The sequence below is a fragment of the Lygodium microphyllum genome, chromosome 19 (genome assembly GCF_053477565.2).
Source record: "Lygodium microphyllum isolate KBCC chromosome 19, Lygodium_microphyllum_v1.1.10, whole genome shotgun sequence".
NCBI lineage: Eukaryota > Viridiplantae > Streptophyta > Polypodiopsida > Schizaeales > Lygodiaceae > Lygodium > Lygodium microphyllum.
Window position 1 is genome coordinate 121,670,464 of NC_141153.1, and position 18,448 is coordinate 121,688,911.

The following is an 18,448-nucleotide window of genomic DNA, read 5'->3' on the forward strand; positions in this document are numbered from 1 at the left end:
ACAGCTTGGGTTTCCTTACACACTCCACGTAGGCCAACATTTGGAAAACAATTGCAATGCATCCAGGTTAAATATTATGTTATGCTCAATGCAAGTGTGGATGACCAAGCAATCAATTATTCTTTGGGTGACGAGGATTCCCTCTTCAAGCGCTTTACAACTCTGGCCCACTTGGATGAGCTCATATTGCAGAGTCTGTTGCACCAAGAAGTAGCCAAGCGTCAAATGAAACAACTGCATGATTTAAAAGTGAATAAATATACCTTTAAAAAGGGTCAGTTAGTTCTATATTATGATGTACAAAGAGAGTTATTTTTAGGAAAACTTAAGCTCAAATGGGATGGTCCCTACAAGATTGTTAGAATTGGAAAAAATAAGTCCACTGCATTACTGGCTAATCTTGAGGGAGTGGAGTTTAAAAATAAGGTTAGTCTCAATAAGATTAAACCTTATTATCTCTAAATGCACTAAAAAAATAAATGCCTTGCAGGTCAATGGGGGGCTGATTAAAAACTTGCAAGAGAAAATATTGGTTGATGGGGCAGCTTATTCCTTACTTGGAACACCCATACTTGGAGCAGTGATATCATCAGGGAAAGCTTATCTAGTGGAGTAAAGGATATAAAGTGATTGAGCAAATAACGGATCATTTGTCTGGAAAATCAAAGTCTTCTATCATCACTGCTTACGAATTCTGACAAGCATTTGTGTTATATTCAATGAAGAAGGTGGGATGGAGCCTTTAGTACATCCTTTGAATACGCTAAATTTTGACTATTATAATTATGAGTAGAGGTGGCAATGGCTGGCTACTGTGTGAACCCATTATGGATGTACACACTGTATTTTGATGGAGCATCCAAGGATCCCAACAAGAAAAGGAGTATAGGGTAGTTATTAGAGATCCTCGATGTAGAGTCGTGATAAAATTAGCTATATATCTCGGGAATGGATTTACCAATAACATGGCAGAATACGAAGCTTTAATCGTGGGCCTGAATATTGCTAAGAAGGGCGGTATCTGTTAGTTGTTAGTAAAGGGGGATTCCCAATTGGTATTAAATCAACTAAATGGAACTTACACAGTACGAAATCCCATTCTTTCTATGTATTATTGCACTGCTATGACCATGCTCAATGGGCTTGAGAGAGTGTCTCTTTAGCTAGTTCCACATCATTGGAATCAATTTGCGAACTTGTTAGCAAACTTTGCTTATGAAGAAGACCTTTTCTTCAACTATGGTCCTGGTTTGGATATCTCTATTAATGATGAGATAGGACCCGATTGATTATGGGAGCTTTTATTAGAACATGCTCTATATGGCAGGCGATGTTTAGTATGGGTGATGCAGAGAGTGTCCGAGACCCATTTGCCTTTGTTATCTTGGACCCATAGGTTGGTTAGACGACACATTATGGGTACATCTCTTGCCATTTATGCAGGAGGCATGGGTCACAATCATATGCATTTAGTTTTAGGGCAGGAGCCCTATTTCCTCCTTGGGATGGAGCATCTTGTCGTATATTAGCGAGATTTCAAAAAGGGGGGATATGTATATGAGCTGTTTTGTTTTATTTTGTTAGGCCAAGAGGGTCGGTTCCTTTTAGGGTTTTAATTCTTAATTCCGTTAGGCCAAGAGAGCCATATGTCTGTTTGGTGCAAGTAGTTTAATGGTTTTCTATTTTAGTGATTGCATCACATAGGTTGGGACGAAGTCACTGAAGGGAGCCTTTGTTGTTGCAGAGGAGCTTCTTGTGGCTATTCCAAGTGGTATTGTCCCCTTTCCAAGTTTTTTTCCTTAATCAGATAATACTATATGTGTCTATGGGGGCTAATTTCTTTTCGTTTGTTGGGGACTCGCAATCAAGGCATGAAGTCCTAGGGTTTGGCTAGGTATATCTCGGGGAGATTTGAGCAATTGTCTACCTCATGTTAGGACATTATCAAGCGATAAAGACCTGTGCTAGAGGGTAGTCCTTGTGCCCCTGTCCTGCTTACTTGCTAGGTAGTTGTCCTAGGAGTCCTTGTTAGTGTGAGGCAGTTAGAGAAGCCTGCCAAAATATCAAAAGAAGAGCAAGTTCTGAATCTATCTAAAGATACAAATTGCAAAGGTGTGTAAAATGGGGTTCTAACCCCTCAATAAGAACAAGAAAAAAAAAAGAAAAAAACAAACCTACAAGTAGTTTATTATCACCTTGAGGAGGTTTTGGTAGGTTCCTAGGGTCGAGTCAGGACTTGGAGCCGATCCTTGTCTTTCTAGGGGTAGCAGCTAGCTAAAAAGAAAAGAAAGGAAGATTGGACCGAAAATAAAAGTAGGTGTTATAAAAGGATTAAGTGTCGCCTCATGAGTGCTTGGTAGGTTCTTGGGTACTGAGTTAAGACCTAAGGCTGATGCCCTATTCTCCTTGGGTCACTCTATGCTCAGCTCCCGTCTTTTTACACGCCCAAGTATGGAAAGCCTGATTGAAATATGTGCTACAAGAACAATACAATGACTAGGCTATAGGAGTCCTTGCCTCATAGGAGGTCTTAGTCTAGTTGTCCTAAGTTGGGTAGGTAGTTTAGACCACCAGTAGGACGAACTTTTTGATAGGCTCTTTAGTTAGTCCGTGTTAGAGAAATTGGTTAGAGACTTGCTCTGGATGTCTGTTAGATTATGCTGGGCCTATACCTTGTGAATTTCATGCCTTGGTTTTGTAAGGGGGTAGGATGAGAGCTGTGGAGTGTTTAATTGTGTATTTTTTGTATCAGCTTGATGCTCTTTATGGTTATATTTGTGCAGATCAGTTCGTGGGATTCAAGAGGCTGAGTCGCCCTATCCTGTGGTCGCTAATGAGAGCGGGATTTAAAGACCGTTAAAGTGGGGGAAAGACATAGAGAATACCAAATTTAAGGTGGAATTCGACCTCGTCGAAAGCAACAAAGACAGATTTGGCAATTTTCACAAGCTGCAGAAGATAGGATTTTAAAGAGCACTTGTAGAATTTTCATAATTTTTTTGGACACTGGATCGAGCTAAACGAGTGACCGACGGTGCGGGACCCTAACTCAGGCAGGCAAAAATTTCAAAAGTTAAATCGAAAGCCAGATGATCGAAACTACGGGAGGCTAGACAAGACAAAGGAAAAAAAAGGCCAAAAGAAAAATGTTGGACTTTTTGGGGGGACCAAAGACCCCCTAAAGAAGCCGATTTTTTTGGGGGGGACACCATTTTGAAATGATGCCAGGCAGGGAACGTGCCACCCCCCTCCATTTGGCGATGGTTTTGAAGGAGGGGGACTATGGGGGACTACAAACAGGGCATCAAACAAAGATCATCAATGAGTTTCTCCATTTTCTCGCTCCTGATCACCACCATTAGCTTGTGCAATGGCTGCCTCGTTGGTTGAGATCAAAATTCAGTATTTCTTTGTCCTCCTTTTCTCTCCTCTAAGAAGGGGCTGATCACACACAAAAAATAAAGAAGAGGATGCGATGAAGGATGCTTGTTTGATGTGGATTGGATTGCTCCAAGATCGAAAGGAGGATGAGAGGCAATGTGAAACACAATGGGGGAATTGATGAGGAGTTCGTAGGCTGTCCGAAATTGTTGCATAACGTAAATAAGTAGTATGCCTAAATTTTACCAAAAAATTTACATTATTTTGATGTTTGATGGCTTTAATGATGTGCACATGGAAAAATGTAGAACTCGTAGCCGTATATAGTCGTAATTAATCATTTAAAACCTAAAATGCACCTTAAATAAAGAAAAATGAAAATTTCTTCCATTTCAGGTTGGGAAATGGAATGTATATGGGATAAAAAACTAATGAAACTTAGTATTCAATCAATATGATCAGTCACGATATATAAATAAAAAATACCACATTTTTATGAATAAATAAATGGGAAAAAATAAAAATATATATTTTATATTTGTGAGCATATAACAAGGCAAAAACATGAGGATTAAGCCTTATTCAAGTGTTGTTTCTATGTTAGAGTATGTTTTTATCGATTTGTATTTGAAAAAATTACATAAAAATGAACCCTATACCTACCTAACGAATGCAAAACCTAAATGGTAGGAGGGAGGAGGGTTTGTGAAAGTGGTTAGTTTCTGAAAATGATTCAAATTTTGATCTATTTGTCTATGCACAACATATAGGACAGATTATTGTTTGAATTAAGGAGACTAGTAGCACATAGAAATTCGATGCTAGTCTCTATCAACACCGCATGTACGATTAGTTGGAAAGTCATTGAAGGGTTATTTTTGCACTTCACCTAGCTGGTTTCTAATGATAAAATGCTTGAGCACCATGGTCATCCACACTTGCATTGAGCATAACACGGTATCAAACCTGGATGCATTACAATGTTTTTCAAATGTTGACCTATGTGGAGTGTGCAAGGAAACCCAAGTTGTAGGGTAGATGAACAGTATCTTGGGGCAAGCTTGTTAAGGAAATATCAAATCTCTTGGATCGTTCAAAATATATAAGAGTGGAGATGGTTCATATGTTCTTTATGTTAGAGCAGCACATGGAGAGACCAATCCTCTTGGTGTAGAAGAGCTGTAGTGGGGCCACAACATTCAGCCGGAGGGATGCCTTCTATGTTTGTGTTACATTGGTGTATTATACCAAGATGTGTGGGACCTCCCTCTGGGGAGTAAGGAAGGACAATCGTTGGACTATGTTCCACTACAAACACAATATCTATAGTAGAAATTAGGGTAGTGTGTCCCTTGGATGCTCCTAGCCGTGAGACTGTGTGGGGTTGTCTTGAGTGTTATAGAGGCCCAGCTAGTGCATATAGTCAATGTCAGGCCCGTTTTAGGTCTGGACAGTGCTGACTGCCACACCTCTTACAACTGAATCTTGATGGACCACCCTCTTCAGAAGGGCGTTGAATTTTTATCAAGTTTTACTGCTTCTTTGAAAATTAACATCTACGGCTATTTTTCTATACTATTCCATTAGCATGTCACTATAATGCTTCATCATGTCCTTGACTTCACCAATAACATTTGATGCACTAGACTCATAACCGTAATCATCTACTTGCCGCTCAGTTGGTCCAACTAGTTGATTAGGGATTAGTTGTGCGAATTAATTAGAATGACATTAGGGCTTGTCGTTTGGCTTCCATTATTTAGTAGAGCCACTTGGCTTGCTATTGGCATAGTCACATTAGAAGGAGTTGATGTTACAAGATGCGGATCTAGAGCATAACAAGAGCTATGGCAATGAAAGATGAAGACCAAACTCATGATGACATGGACAAGTAGAGACAAACTGTTACACAAGTGAATTAGGTTCCAAGATGGAAGCTTGGACTCATAAACACAATCTTGTGTAGGGCTGACAATGACAAGACACTTAACTGAAAGCACAAAGCATCATGACATTGTATTCATTCATATGAAAGTGATAGTTAAGTACAATGCTTTATAAAAGTTGGGTTGTTCCAGTCTCCTCACTGTGCATATGGGATTCAGTAAAGCTCTTCCTAGAGCATACATCATTTTTCCATTTCTCAACACCCCCCCTCAAGTGATGAGTCCCTACACTTTTTGGCTTTTGCCCCCCCTACATGACAACGTGGCCCGGGAGACTAGCTCATAGGCAGCCTAGTCAAGTTAAAGCTTGAGACTTTACATCTTTGACAAGGGGTTTTTACAAAGCAAATCCACTATGGGAACAAATTCTTTTAGATCAATCTGTCAGAGTTGTTGATAGTAGCAGAAGCATCATCTTCTTCTTTTTCATTCATGAATTGGTTTTGGTGGTGGTCATTCTACATCTATTGTGCTCTTCTCTTGTGGAAACATTCACTGGCAATATGGCCAGTCTTACCACAATAATGACATGTCACCTGACTTTTGTTGTCAGTGTTGAATCCTTGACCTCTTCCTTTGGGTCCAGTAGCTCCTTTGGTGTATAAGAGATTTTCCCTTGAGATGGCCTCTTTTACATCTTTGCTTTTAAATTTTCTTTCTCCATCAACCAGTGAGTGCTCAAAGTCTTTGAGTGAGAGTCTAGGAACATTACTTAGTGTGGATACAAGGTTCTCATATGGATCCTTATTTACACTTGAAAGTAGTACGGCTATTGCTTTATCTTCATCAATATTCTCCTTAAGAGCTGCAAGCTAGATTTTTAGGCTCTTGAACTTGTTGATGTGTACGGTCATAGAAGCAATGTCTCTGATATCCAGTTTATAAAACTACATGAGTAATTTTATCTTTGAATTCTTTTCTTGGGTACCAAACATCCTGTCAAGTTCCTCCCAAGCAGTTCTAGCATCTCTAATGCCAGAGATATGATGTATCACATCATCACTTAGTCCCGAGGCCATGATGTCTACTACCTTATTATTCATCTTCTTTCATTCTTTGGTTTTGAACTGGTCTTCTTCAACAAACATGTCTTCATCATCTTCCTTCTTGCTATCTGAATCATCTTCAAATAGGTCCCACAAGTCGTTTCGCATAAGATGATACATGGTCTTCTCCTTCCAAGCATGAAAGCCTTCACCATTAAACTTTGCTATTTGTTCCACTTCAGTCATCTTAGTAGGAAGTCTTACCATGAGAACTCTATGGAATTTTATCAATGTGACTTTAAATCATCACACAGATTGAGAGTAATCTTCGAAGTAAACTGAAGACTCAAGTGTCAAGAAGCACTGTTTGAGTATTGATAAATACATGTCTTGAATGTTGATGCTTAGGCTTCTCAAACCTTCCCTGAAGTCTTTGTTTTTTGCTCCAAGTCTTTCAAGTCTGAAATATCCTCCTTATTGATATGTTGCTCTGATTAGGTAGTGGACTCGAGTAGCAGGAGCTCTAGTGAGCTTGAGAAAGTGTAAGAGATGAAATTTGGAGCTTTGGCTATGGAGACTATTAGGGTTTGAGGTGCAGGCGACTGATTTTTTTGATGATTCAACAACTACGGTGGATAATTCCATCGCATATTTGATGGAGATGAATCTTAAAAGTCATTCTTCAAATGCTCTATGACCAGAGGCGGAATCATAGCGCGCAGATAGAGATTGAGTTGAACAAAGTGATATAGGCATAGATTTTCCAGTGACCACGAATTTTTGTAATGCCTCACCGTACGATGACCAATGTTATGCTATTATGTAATATGCAGTAGTGCCCAGAGCCAAAGGAGCAATCCCCTAGAAGAAAGCAAGTGAAGTTATGCTCTGTAGGTGGAGATCAATAAGCTCAATAAGAGGTAGGTACATATCTGGCTATGGGAGACATAGAACAGAGCTTGAGGAAATTGATAATGCTGAGCTTGTGACAGGAAAATGTTGATGTTTCAAGTGATACAAAGAACTTCAGTAGCAGTGGAACACTTCTCCAGAAGAAAGCTCCATAAGATTTGGCTGGTAGAGAGAGATATGCAAGCTTTAAGCAGGCAGGGTACTATTGGCTATGGTTGCCACAAGGTTAAGTGGAGAAGGAGTGGGAGATGAGGTCCTAGACATGTCCCTGAATTGGAGCAAAATAGAGCTGCGCCATGCTCAGCTGGGCTCTAATACCATGTTACAAGATGTGGATCTAGAGCATGACAAGAGCTAGGCATATGAAAGATGAAGATCAAACACATGATGACATGGAAAAGTAGAGACAAACTTGTACACAAGTGAATTAGGTTCCAAGATGGAAGTTTGGACTCATAAACATAATCTTGTGTAGGACTGACAATGACAAGACACTTAACTGAAAGTACAAAGCATCATGACATTGTATCCATTCATATGAAAGTGATAGTTGATGGAACCTGCACAAGTTATGTCACTAGTCAGACCTCATGCACAAAACAAACAACCCCACCACATGGCCTCGCGGTCCAGGAGCATCTATAATACACATATGTATACTAGATAGACTTAATTATGCATTTGTAGCTCATATGTAGTCCAATGTTTACCTTCCCTTCTCCTCAGAGGGAGATCCCATAACATGTAGGCATAGTGTCTCATCACACAAACATCACGAAGCTCCCCTCGGCTAATTGTCGCAGCTCCACTGCGACCCTTCTACACCTCGAGGATTGGCCCCAAGATGCGTCGCTCCAACATATAAAACATAACACACAAACTCCACCCTTTTCTTATTTTATACAATCCAAGAATATATAAATCCTCACCAAACAGTCCCAAGGAAAGCATACAACTGACCTATAGCAAAGGCTCCTTTCCACTCAACGTATAAGTTATATCCTAAGACAATTACTATGCAATCTAGGACTGATACCATGCCATGCGTCATACATAGTGAATATGATCCTCGTGCACAAACAATATTTATCAAATCAGTATTTTGTGATATGGAAAAAACAACCCTTTCATGATTTTAACTAAACATATGCTTTGATGTATGGAGACTAGCACCGATTTCTCGTGCTACTAGCCCCTTAGACTGAATTATTGCAATTCTAAATGGAATGAAAAATCAAATGTTTCAAAAATTCAAATCCTCTCAGCCCTCTCTTGATCTTTTCACCTCGCCCTTTCCCTCTAACGTTTAGGTTATGCTGCGTTGCATAGGTGTATGGTATTATTTTGTATGTAATTTTTGCATAAAACTGAAAAAATATGAACTATAGCACATAAAGAAAGCCAAACTAAAGCCAAAATTCATGCCTCAGATTTGTTATACAATCACAATCATGAATCATAATTTTTTAGATTTTTATAATGTAAAAATCCTAATTTTTTTATTTTTAGATATTTTTCCTATTTATTTGTGCATAAAAATAGATTATTTTTTATTTATGATTAGTGATTGATCATAAAGTTGAAAGATATTTTGTCTCTGAATTTTATCCCATGCGCATCTCTTTTCCCCACCCGAAACCAATAAAACCTTCATTTTTACACTAAAAATGCACTTTTTGAGCCATAATTTAATTATTACAACTATTTATCATTACAAGTCTACAATTTTTTATGCACAGCCCTCAATTAATACAAACAAGCTCCAAAAAAAAAAATCTCCATATGAATTTCATTTAGACCATCAAACATCAACAAGAAGCAAATTTCCTTTGTAAAAATGAGACATACCGCTTATTTGCGTGTTACAGGTTTTGTAATTAATTTTTTTGGGTTGCCAATGGACCCGACCAGTAGCAAATATTCAATGCTCAAATTTCCTCTTAGCCTCCTCTTGATCTTGGAGCAATCCGGTTCATGCTGGGCACACATAAATTGGGAATATTCGATATTAATTACACACATAGAGAATTTGTTCCTTGGGATGGTTTTTGCGACAAAGAAATTCAGGCATTACATTCTCTATGAAAAGTGGTATTTTATACAAAGGCAAAAGGTTTGAGATTGTTTGATGAATAACTTGCAGCCGTCTGATTGCTTGGCAAAGTGGTTAATCACTTTGCAAGAGTTTGATTATAAAATCAAGAGTAAGCCACCAAAGTTACAAGGCACCATTGAATGTCTTGTGGATTTCAGGGAGCTAAAGGAAATTTTGGCTAAAGGTAGTGACCTTAAGGGTCTATTTAAAATTGAAATGGCCTCCATGCCATTTTGGTATGCTACCATAATGCATTATCTATCTATAAGAGAGAGTAGAGTCACTTTGTCAAAGGTTGATAAGATAAAAATTAAATAGTAGGCTTTAAAATTTGCCTTGATTGCAGGAACTTTATATCAGTAGGGGGTTGATGATGTTTATCACTAATGTATTATGCCTGATGACATTTCATTTATCTTGGAACAGTGTCATGACTCCACTTGTGATGGAGGACACTTTATTGGACACTTTCTAGGATGCATTTGCATATGTAAAGAGATGTGATACATCTCAAAGATATAATAGTAGGGAGAATAGGAAGCATTCATGGACTCTTATTTTGGATATACTACCATTTGAGAAGTGGGGCATCGATTTCATGGGTCTCATGACCCCATCATCTTTTGCACAAAAGAGGTATATCATAGTGGCACCGATTATTTTACAAAGTGGTCAAAAGCACAAGCGACAAGGAAGGATGATGGAAAGGAGACTACTAGCTTCCTACTTGAGCAAATTATCTGCCGATTTGGTCTGCCAAAGGAGTTATGCGGACGATGGAATCCATTTTCTGAATAAGGTGATTAAGAGCCTGACTGAAGCATGGTAGATTAAACACAATAAGATGACACCTTATAATCCATAGGTGAATGGGCAGGTTGAAAGTACTAATAAATATCTTGTGGGTATTCTATTGACGAAAGTATTAGAGAAGAAATGAGATCGGGATAAGAAGCTATATGTGCCTATGTGGAAGTCTCATATGAGCTTTAAGTGAGCTACTAGCCACACCCCATTCAAGTTAGTTTATGGTGCGAAGTGTATATTACTCCTAGAGATCAAGTTATCGACTATAAGATTTGCAATTGACCATTCTTTGGGGAATGAAGATGTGCTCTTTGAGCGCTTTATGACTTTAGCACACCTCAATGTGCTCAAATTACAGAGTATGTTATATCAAGAGGTAGCTAAGCATCGAATGAAACAACTTCATGATTTAAAAGCAAAGAAGTATACCTTCAAGAAAGGGTAGTTAGTTTTATACTATGATGCACATAGGGAGCTATTTCCTAGGAAACTAGAGCCTAAGTGGGATGGTCCCTACAAAATAGTTAGAATCGGGGAATAATAAGTCTACAACATTACTAGTAGATTTGCATGGAGTGGAGTTTAAAAACAAGGTTAATCTAAATAAGATTAAATCTTATTATCTTTAGGCATACTAATGAGATAATTATCTTGCAAGTCAAGGTTGGACTGATTTGAAACTTGCAAGAGAGGCTAAAAGTTGGTTGATGGGGTGGCTAATTGCCTACTTAGAACACCCATACTTGGAACAAAGATACCATCAAGGAAGACTTGTTTGGTGGTTATAAAGTGATTGAGAAAGAGGGAAGGATATTTATTTGGGAAATCAAAGTCTTCTTCCATCACTGCTTGTGGACTTTGACGAGCATCCATGTTGGATTCAATGAAGAAGATGGGATAGAGCTTTTAGTTCAACCTCTAAATATGTTGAATTTTTACTATCATAGTTACAAATAAAGGAGCCATAATGGCCTAACACATGAACACTTTATGGATATATACATTATATTTTTATGGAGCATCCAGGGGTCCCAATAAGAAAGGGAGTACTAGGGTAGTCACTTGAGATCCCCGATGTAGAATCACGATTAAATTAGCTACCTACCTTAGAGTAGGATTTACTAATAATATGGCAGAATATAAAGCCCTGATCATGGGACTGAATATTGCTAAGAAAGGTAGTATTCGCCAATTATTAGTAAAAGGGGATTCCCATTTGGTTTTGAATCAATTGAATGGGATGTGCAATCCCATTCTTCATATGTATTATCGTGCTGCTATGAGCCTGATCGACGAGTTTGAGAGAGTCTCTTCAGTTGGTTCCATGATTGGAATCAATTCGTCGATTCATTAGCAAATTATGCTTATGAAGAAGACCTCTTTTTCAACTATGGTCCTAGTTTAGATATCTCCATTGATGATGAGATAGGACTTAGTTGATTATGAGGACTTTTATTGGAATATGATTTATATGGTAGGTGATGGTTAGTATGGGTAATGCAAAGAGTAGCCAAGATCCATTTACCATTGTTATCTTGGACCATAGGGTGGTCAAACAATATTTTATGCATACACCTCTTATTATCTATGCAAGAGATATATGTCATAATAATCTGATGCATCTAATTTAGGGCTAGGAGCCTTATTTTATCCTTGGAATGGAGCATCTTGTTGTATGTCAGTATTGGTCCAAGAAGGCATGTGTATAAGTTGTATTGGTTTTTTACATTTAGGCCAAGAGGGCCGATTGTTTTGGATGCATAATGTTATATTTCATTAGACCAAGAGGGCCATGTATCTGTTTGATGCAAGTACATTTAATGGTTTTTGTTTTAATATTGTACCAAACATGTTTGACAGAGTGCTTGGAGGGAGACTTTGCTATGTGGCAGCATCTTATGGTCATTCCAGGTGGTATTGTCATCTCTCTGAGTTTTTTTCCCTTAAGTTGAGTGCGTTATGTATATCCGTGGGGATTTTTCTTTCTTTTGTTGGGGACTAGCAATCAAGGCATGAAGTTCCAAAGTTTAGGTTATGTGTCTTTGGGGAGGTCCAAGCAGTTTTCTACCTCCTGTGAAGACACTATTGAGTACTCTAAGAACTATTTTAGAAGGTAGTCCTAGTGACCCTATTCTGCTAGCCTGCTAGGCATTTGTTTCTAGGAGTTTTTGTTAGTTGTGAGGCAACTAGAGAAGCCTACCAAGTAAAAGAAAGAGAAGAAACAATGCATATATTCAAAGACTATAGTATATGAAAGTGTGTAAAAAAGGGGTTCTAACCCTTGAACAAAAGGGAAGAAAATGAAACAAATGAAAAATCAAAGAGCAAATAATCATCGCCTTGCAAGGCCTGGTAGGTTTTTGGGAACGAGTGAGGGCTGATGCCTTGTCTTCCTTTGGGTGATGTCTAGCCGAATAAAATAAATAAGGATGGTTGGAGCAAAAATAAAAGTGAGTGGAAGGAAAAAAGGATTTAGTGTCACCTTACAAGATCTTGCTAGGTTCTTGGGTTCTGAGTCAAGATTTGAGGTCGATGCTTTGTTCTCCTTGGGTCACTATGCTCATCCTCATTCTTTTTACATGCCCGAGTATCAAGTCCTAAAGTAGTAAAAAGTGATGAATCAAAAGTATTTTGAAATGAAAGATCAGGCTATAGGAGTCCTTGCCTAATAGGAGTTCCTGGTCCAATTGTCCTAGGGTAGGTACGTAGTTCAGACCACCACTTAGAATGACTTCTTTAATAGTTCTTTCAGCATGTCTGTGATGGAATAGTTGGTTAACGACTAGCTCTAGATCTTTGCTAGGTTCTATTTGGCTTATCCCTTGTGGATTTTCATGCCTTGATTTTGTTAAGGGTAGGGTGAGAGTTGTGTTTGTGTTTTATTATCTATTTCTCTTTGTAGCAGCTTGATGCTCTTGATAGAATCTTTATGTGTAGATCAGTTTGTGGATTTGACGAGTTGAGTTGCCATATCCCATGGTTGCCAACATCTTTGCTCGGAGGAGGTTGATCTTATCATCGAAGAGAAGGCTGTATGAAGGGGAACCTTATACCCATACAATGCCTCAAAAGGGGAAACCCCAATGCTAGAGTTGTGTAATATTTCAACTCGAAATATTAAAGAACCTTGATCACCACACACCCATGCAAAAGCCGTGCAAAGTCATCTCCCGCAACGGAATAATCATAGTGACAAAGTCCTTACCCCACATGCGCAATAATGAGCCCATCCGCATTGTGCAAATGAGGCCGGGCTTAAAAATCACAAGCCACACAAGAAACACCCCTTACATAAAGGAAAATGGATAAACGATTAAAGTAGTGTAAATTTTTTTATTAATTACCCCTCCCCTTAGCCGATGCATAGCAGGGGGAGAGGGAGTGTGTGGAGGAGTGAGTTAAGTGGAGAGAGGGAGGAGTGTGGTGTGGGGATGCATGAGGGAGGGAAGACATGAAGCCTCCACGTGGTGGATCTCTCCCCCCCTTCCTTACACAATATATAACCTCCCCCTTAGCCTTGGGGGGAGGCATGAATGAAGAGAGATTGTGGTGCTGCTGCTTTTGCACCCTGCGCTGTGGTGGCTGCCACCATGAAGACCGTCGGACTGCCATTGTTGCCGCACCGCTGACCGCCATCATCGACTTAATCTCCCCCCCTCTCATCGTTAATCTTCTCCCCTTCAATCATTACCCCCTCCAAGTAGGAAGCTTCTTAGAAGCTTCTAAAGGCAAGCCTCCTTAAGCCCTGTGTATATGGTTTACCCCCGGGGTTTAAAATCCAAGCCTCCAAGGCCCTGATCCTGCACAGGAGGGAAAAATCGCAGACTGTAAGTCTTCAGGATGCGCGAATAACCCAAGGAAAGCTACTGCAATTAAAAAACACGTTGCGTAAGTGGCCCCAAAACAAAAGATGCAAGGCGCACATGTGGAAGTCTCCAAACCGAGTATACGTGTGGACATCCCTACGAGCCCACAAGCCCAGGTTCTTAAAAGAATGATTCCGCATTTAAGCGATGCATTAGGCACGTTAAAGTTCATGGGAAGAATGCATTTACGCATGTTTCTAATTCATGTAGCCTAGTTAAAATGCATTTGGGAAATTGTCTATTCGAATGACTTACTAGAGTTAGTGCATGACGTGAAATTGGGTTGCTTGCATTTCCAAAGTTATGAATGTAAATTACTTATTCGTCTTACAAGCTTAGTTGCATATTTCCCTTTTTTTGCATTTCTAAAGTGACAAACCTAAACGCATATTGCATAGGTTAAAAAGGATGGAAATTTTGTTTAAATTCACCCTGGTCTTCCTTGCAAGAAAGAACAAGTGTATATTGCATTTAGTCAATAACTTCCTTGTTGTGATTCGCATGAGGAAAAATCTTTAACATCCGTTAGATGTTGTCTGAAAATTTGCATAGCATGGAAATGAAACCATGGACTTGCATGTTGCATGCGAAGATGCTTGTAGAATGGATTAAGTCAACATTAGTCTTATCATATTCGTGATGCATGAACTTCATTTATCGAAGTTGCATCTAGAAAAGGTTGCATGTCATATCAAAGCCTGAAATTCGATTGCATTAAACAAAAGGTTGTAGGCAAAAACTCTTTATATAAATCTATGTAGGTTTTGTGCAAGTTATTTCCCGAATTGTCAATCATCATGATTTTTGCAAGGAAAAGAAATAGGTATTACAAACCTTATAGTCGCATAGAAGTAATGAATCGCATGTTTACACGTAATGTGATGTCTTGCAACTATTTACACCTTTAGAACAAGTTTAGCATCTCTAAGAAAGGATCGTTTCTTGTCGCAAGACAAGTAGACCAATTTAGCTAAATCACTTGTAATGTTATAACCCTCTAGGGATTCGTAAAAGCATGACTAGATGGTATGATGAACACCTCAAAGTGCTAGGTAGGGTTTAGCACGTTAGAAATTCTGCCTAGTATCGCACTTGGGACGCCAAGTCGAGACCTTCAAACTCAAAGGTCCTACCCACATTCACGGAATGTTTGGGTTAATTGGACACCCATACACTAACAATATAGGGTTTTTACCCTAAGGATCGAACAACCTAATGCTAAAATTCCGATTGAGCCTAGAAACCCTAGGCCCAAACGTTATTGGCCTAGCAAGGTTAGCGTTGGGTTGGGCAAGAAGACACCCCAAACCCTACATCTTGACTAAACAAATTCCTTGACCAAGAAATGCCATTTGATGGGTGAAATGATCTCCTGAGTTAGGTGCGACACGTGTGCAACAAATTGCAATGTCACATGGCTTGTATTTTAATCACAAGATAGATTTGCCATGCCTTGGAATAAGGTTGGCAGGTTCTAGTCAAGCCTATTGTGCAAGAGGATGAGTAGACATCCTGTTACATCACCCTTCTTGGATTGATTTGCCAAGATAAGGTAACTATGAATTGCCTAGCAAGAAATTGACAAATCAAGTTAGAGTGACATGGTCGCTAGGATTTACTACCTTAACTTAAGAAACCTAAGGTGTTGGTTAATTTGGGTTGACAGGGTATGACCCTAACCCAAGGACAAAAGGGTAAACAAACAAACCCTTGAGGATCTTGCCAAGTCGCAATTGATCCCGGATTGGATGTTGGATGCATTCGGAGAAAAGGATTCACACCTTAGCAGTTAGCCAAATAAAACGACCACTAGATTGATTGTATTTGTTCAGTCTAGGAGCACTGTTTGTATTATTTTGCTCAAGGAACTAAAGATGGAAAGATAATTAATGCTTCAGGTTGAAGGCCTTGAGGGAGAGGCAGCATCAGTTACCCCCAACTGTCTGCCTGACCCTAACCAAGGGGGTTGTTAGCCACGTCGGGAACGTGGACTGAACCCGTCGTGAGATGTCTCTCCGTTGAGCGCTACTTGGAGCAGAAGGATGCTTGGGTGCCAGGGGCGGACTCTGGCCGTAAATCCCTTGCCTTCCGGGCCCTGCACAAGAGGCCGACGTGACTCGGGATTGGATCTCGAGGCCCGCATACTAGTCTACGGGCGGAAACTTGGATTAGTAATCCCTGAGGATTGTCGGATTGCCTTCGGCGGGCGGATTATGGATTGCCTTCGGGCGGATTATGGATTAGCCTACGAGCTGGATTATTATGATGTATTCCAAAGACTGATTAATAAGATAACCTGTTGAAAAGGAACTTGTTTGACACTGTTTTTCTATGTCAAGTGCTAAGATTATGTGAAGGAACCAGTGACTAATTGGCTAATTAAGGAAGCTATTTTATGCATGTCCAACTAAAATGTGGTAGGTAATTAGACAACTAAAGCAAACCTGAGGAAGTGCGGTGGATGTGGCCATGGGTCTGTCCTACGGATGGGTGGTCCCGGTTGGCCGGGGAATTTTCTCGAAGGAAATGAACAGGAAGGAACGTTGAATCTAAGATACTAGAGTCCCGATTTGTATTGTTTTAGGGGAACGAAATGGGACTATGCCTTATGGGCAGAGAGGTCAAGCTTTGCATCGCTCTCGTTTTCCATTCTCCTTGAAACAAGTGCAGCATGAATCCACTTTGACCCTGACGTTTCTGCGTAAAGTAGTTCACCTAGGGTTCGACGCTAGCTCTCGTTCTAGGAATTTGGCCACTAGGAGAACCCTGATTCAGGTCGGTCCTAAGTGGGAACGGCCGGAATGCTTTCGCTTCGTGGCAGACTCGGGAGGACCTAGATCGCAAACCCCGTGACATTCCGTGGGAGTGCCGAGCGGCGCTTTCTAGACTCTCTTCCCAATGGGCTGCTAAGACATATCCTGCAAGTGAACAGGTGGACATGTTACAAGTTGGTGGAGTTATTATATACAAATTCAGCCAAGTGGAGCCCCATATCCCAAGTGTATTGTACATCGTGGTGGCAAATGTGCCATAAGTATGTCTCGAGCCATTTATTTACTCTTTCAATCTAGGGGTGGTATGCAATGGATGGAGCAAGCTTGATGCCCATAGATGTAAAAATTTCCCAGTAAAATTTGCTCATAAACTTGGGATCCTGATCAACTATGACTTGTGGTAATCCATGTAACTTGAAAACATACTCCATAAACTGAGTGGCCACCTAAGAGGCAGTGTATTGTGTCTTAGTAGAGATAAAGTGGGCAAATTTGGTGATGTGATCAACTACCACGTATATATTGTTCCATCCTTTCTTTGTAATGGGGAGGCACTTGATGAAGTCCATGGTGATATGTATCCATTTCCCTTTAGGAATAGGAAGGGATTGCAAGAGGTTAGCGGGCCCAAGGGTGTTATCCTTGTTTTGTTGGTATGGAACACATTTGATTACAAAATCCTTGATATCCCTCCATAAGCTTTTCCAGTGAAAGATCTTGTCAATCCTATCATATGTTTTGAGAACACCCAAGTGACCAGCAATGGGGCAAGAATGCATCTCTTCCATGATCTTATGTGTGAAAGGAGAAGTGTGGGGATGAAAATCTTGTCATGGGACTAAATAAGGCCATGCTTGAGATTATATTTTAGCCATTATCCCATGCTATAATTTTTGGAATATGTGGCTAAAGTCCTCATCTAACAAATAATCTACTTGAATATCCTCAATCTAATCACTATGTAACTCTAAAATGGAGGATACTTTGCATGCCCACATCCGAGAGAGTGAATCAACCATGATTTTATCTTTGCCTCAAGTGTGAGAAATGTCAAAATCATAGTTTTACAATGTCGTCACCCATCTCCTTTGCTTAGGAGTCAAAGTAGACTCAGTTAGGAAGTACTAGAGGACTTGATGGTTGCTCTTTACTTGAAAGTAGCTACCATACAAATAGTGGTGCCCTTTCTTAATAGCATGGAGGATGGTCAACATCTCCTGGTCATAGACATTCATTTACATCTCCTTGTCATCAAGCTTATAGCTCTCAAAAGAAATCACACCATGCTCTTGTAGCAAGACCACACTAATACCCCTGCAACTAGCATCACACTGAATGATAAATGCCTTGGAGAAATTGGGGCATACGAGAATGGGGGCTAAAGTAAGCATTTCCTTCAATTGTTTAAATCTACGATCAACAGTGGCATCCCAAAAGAATGATTTCTTTTTTAATTAATCAATCAAAGGTGCTACAATGGTGGCATAATGTTTAGTGAATCATCTATAAAATAAAGAGAGACCGAGAAAACCATATAATGAAGTAGTGGTAGATGGAGTAGGCTAGTTCTTAACACATTGCACCTTTTTGGGGTCAACTTGTATGCAATTTTTGCCAACAATATGTCCCAAGTACTTCACAGATGTCTACATAAAGCTACACTTACTTTTCTTAGCAAAGA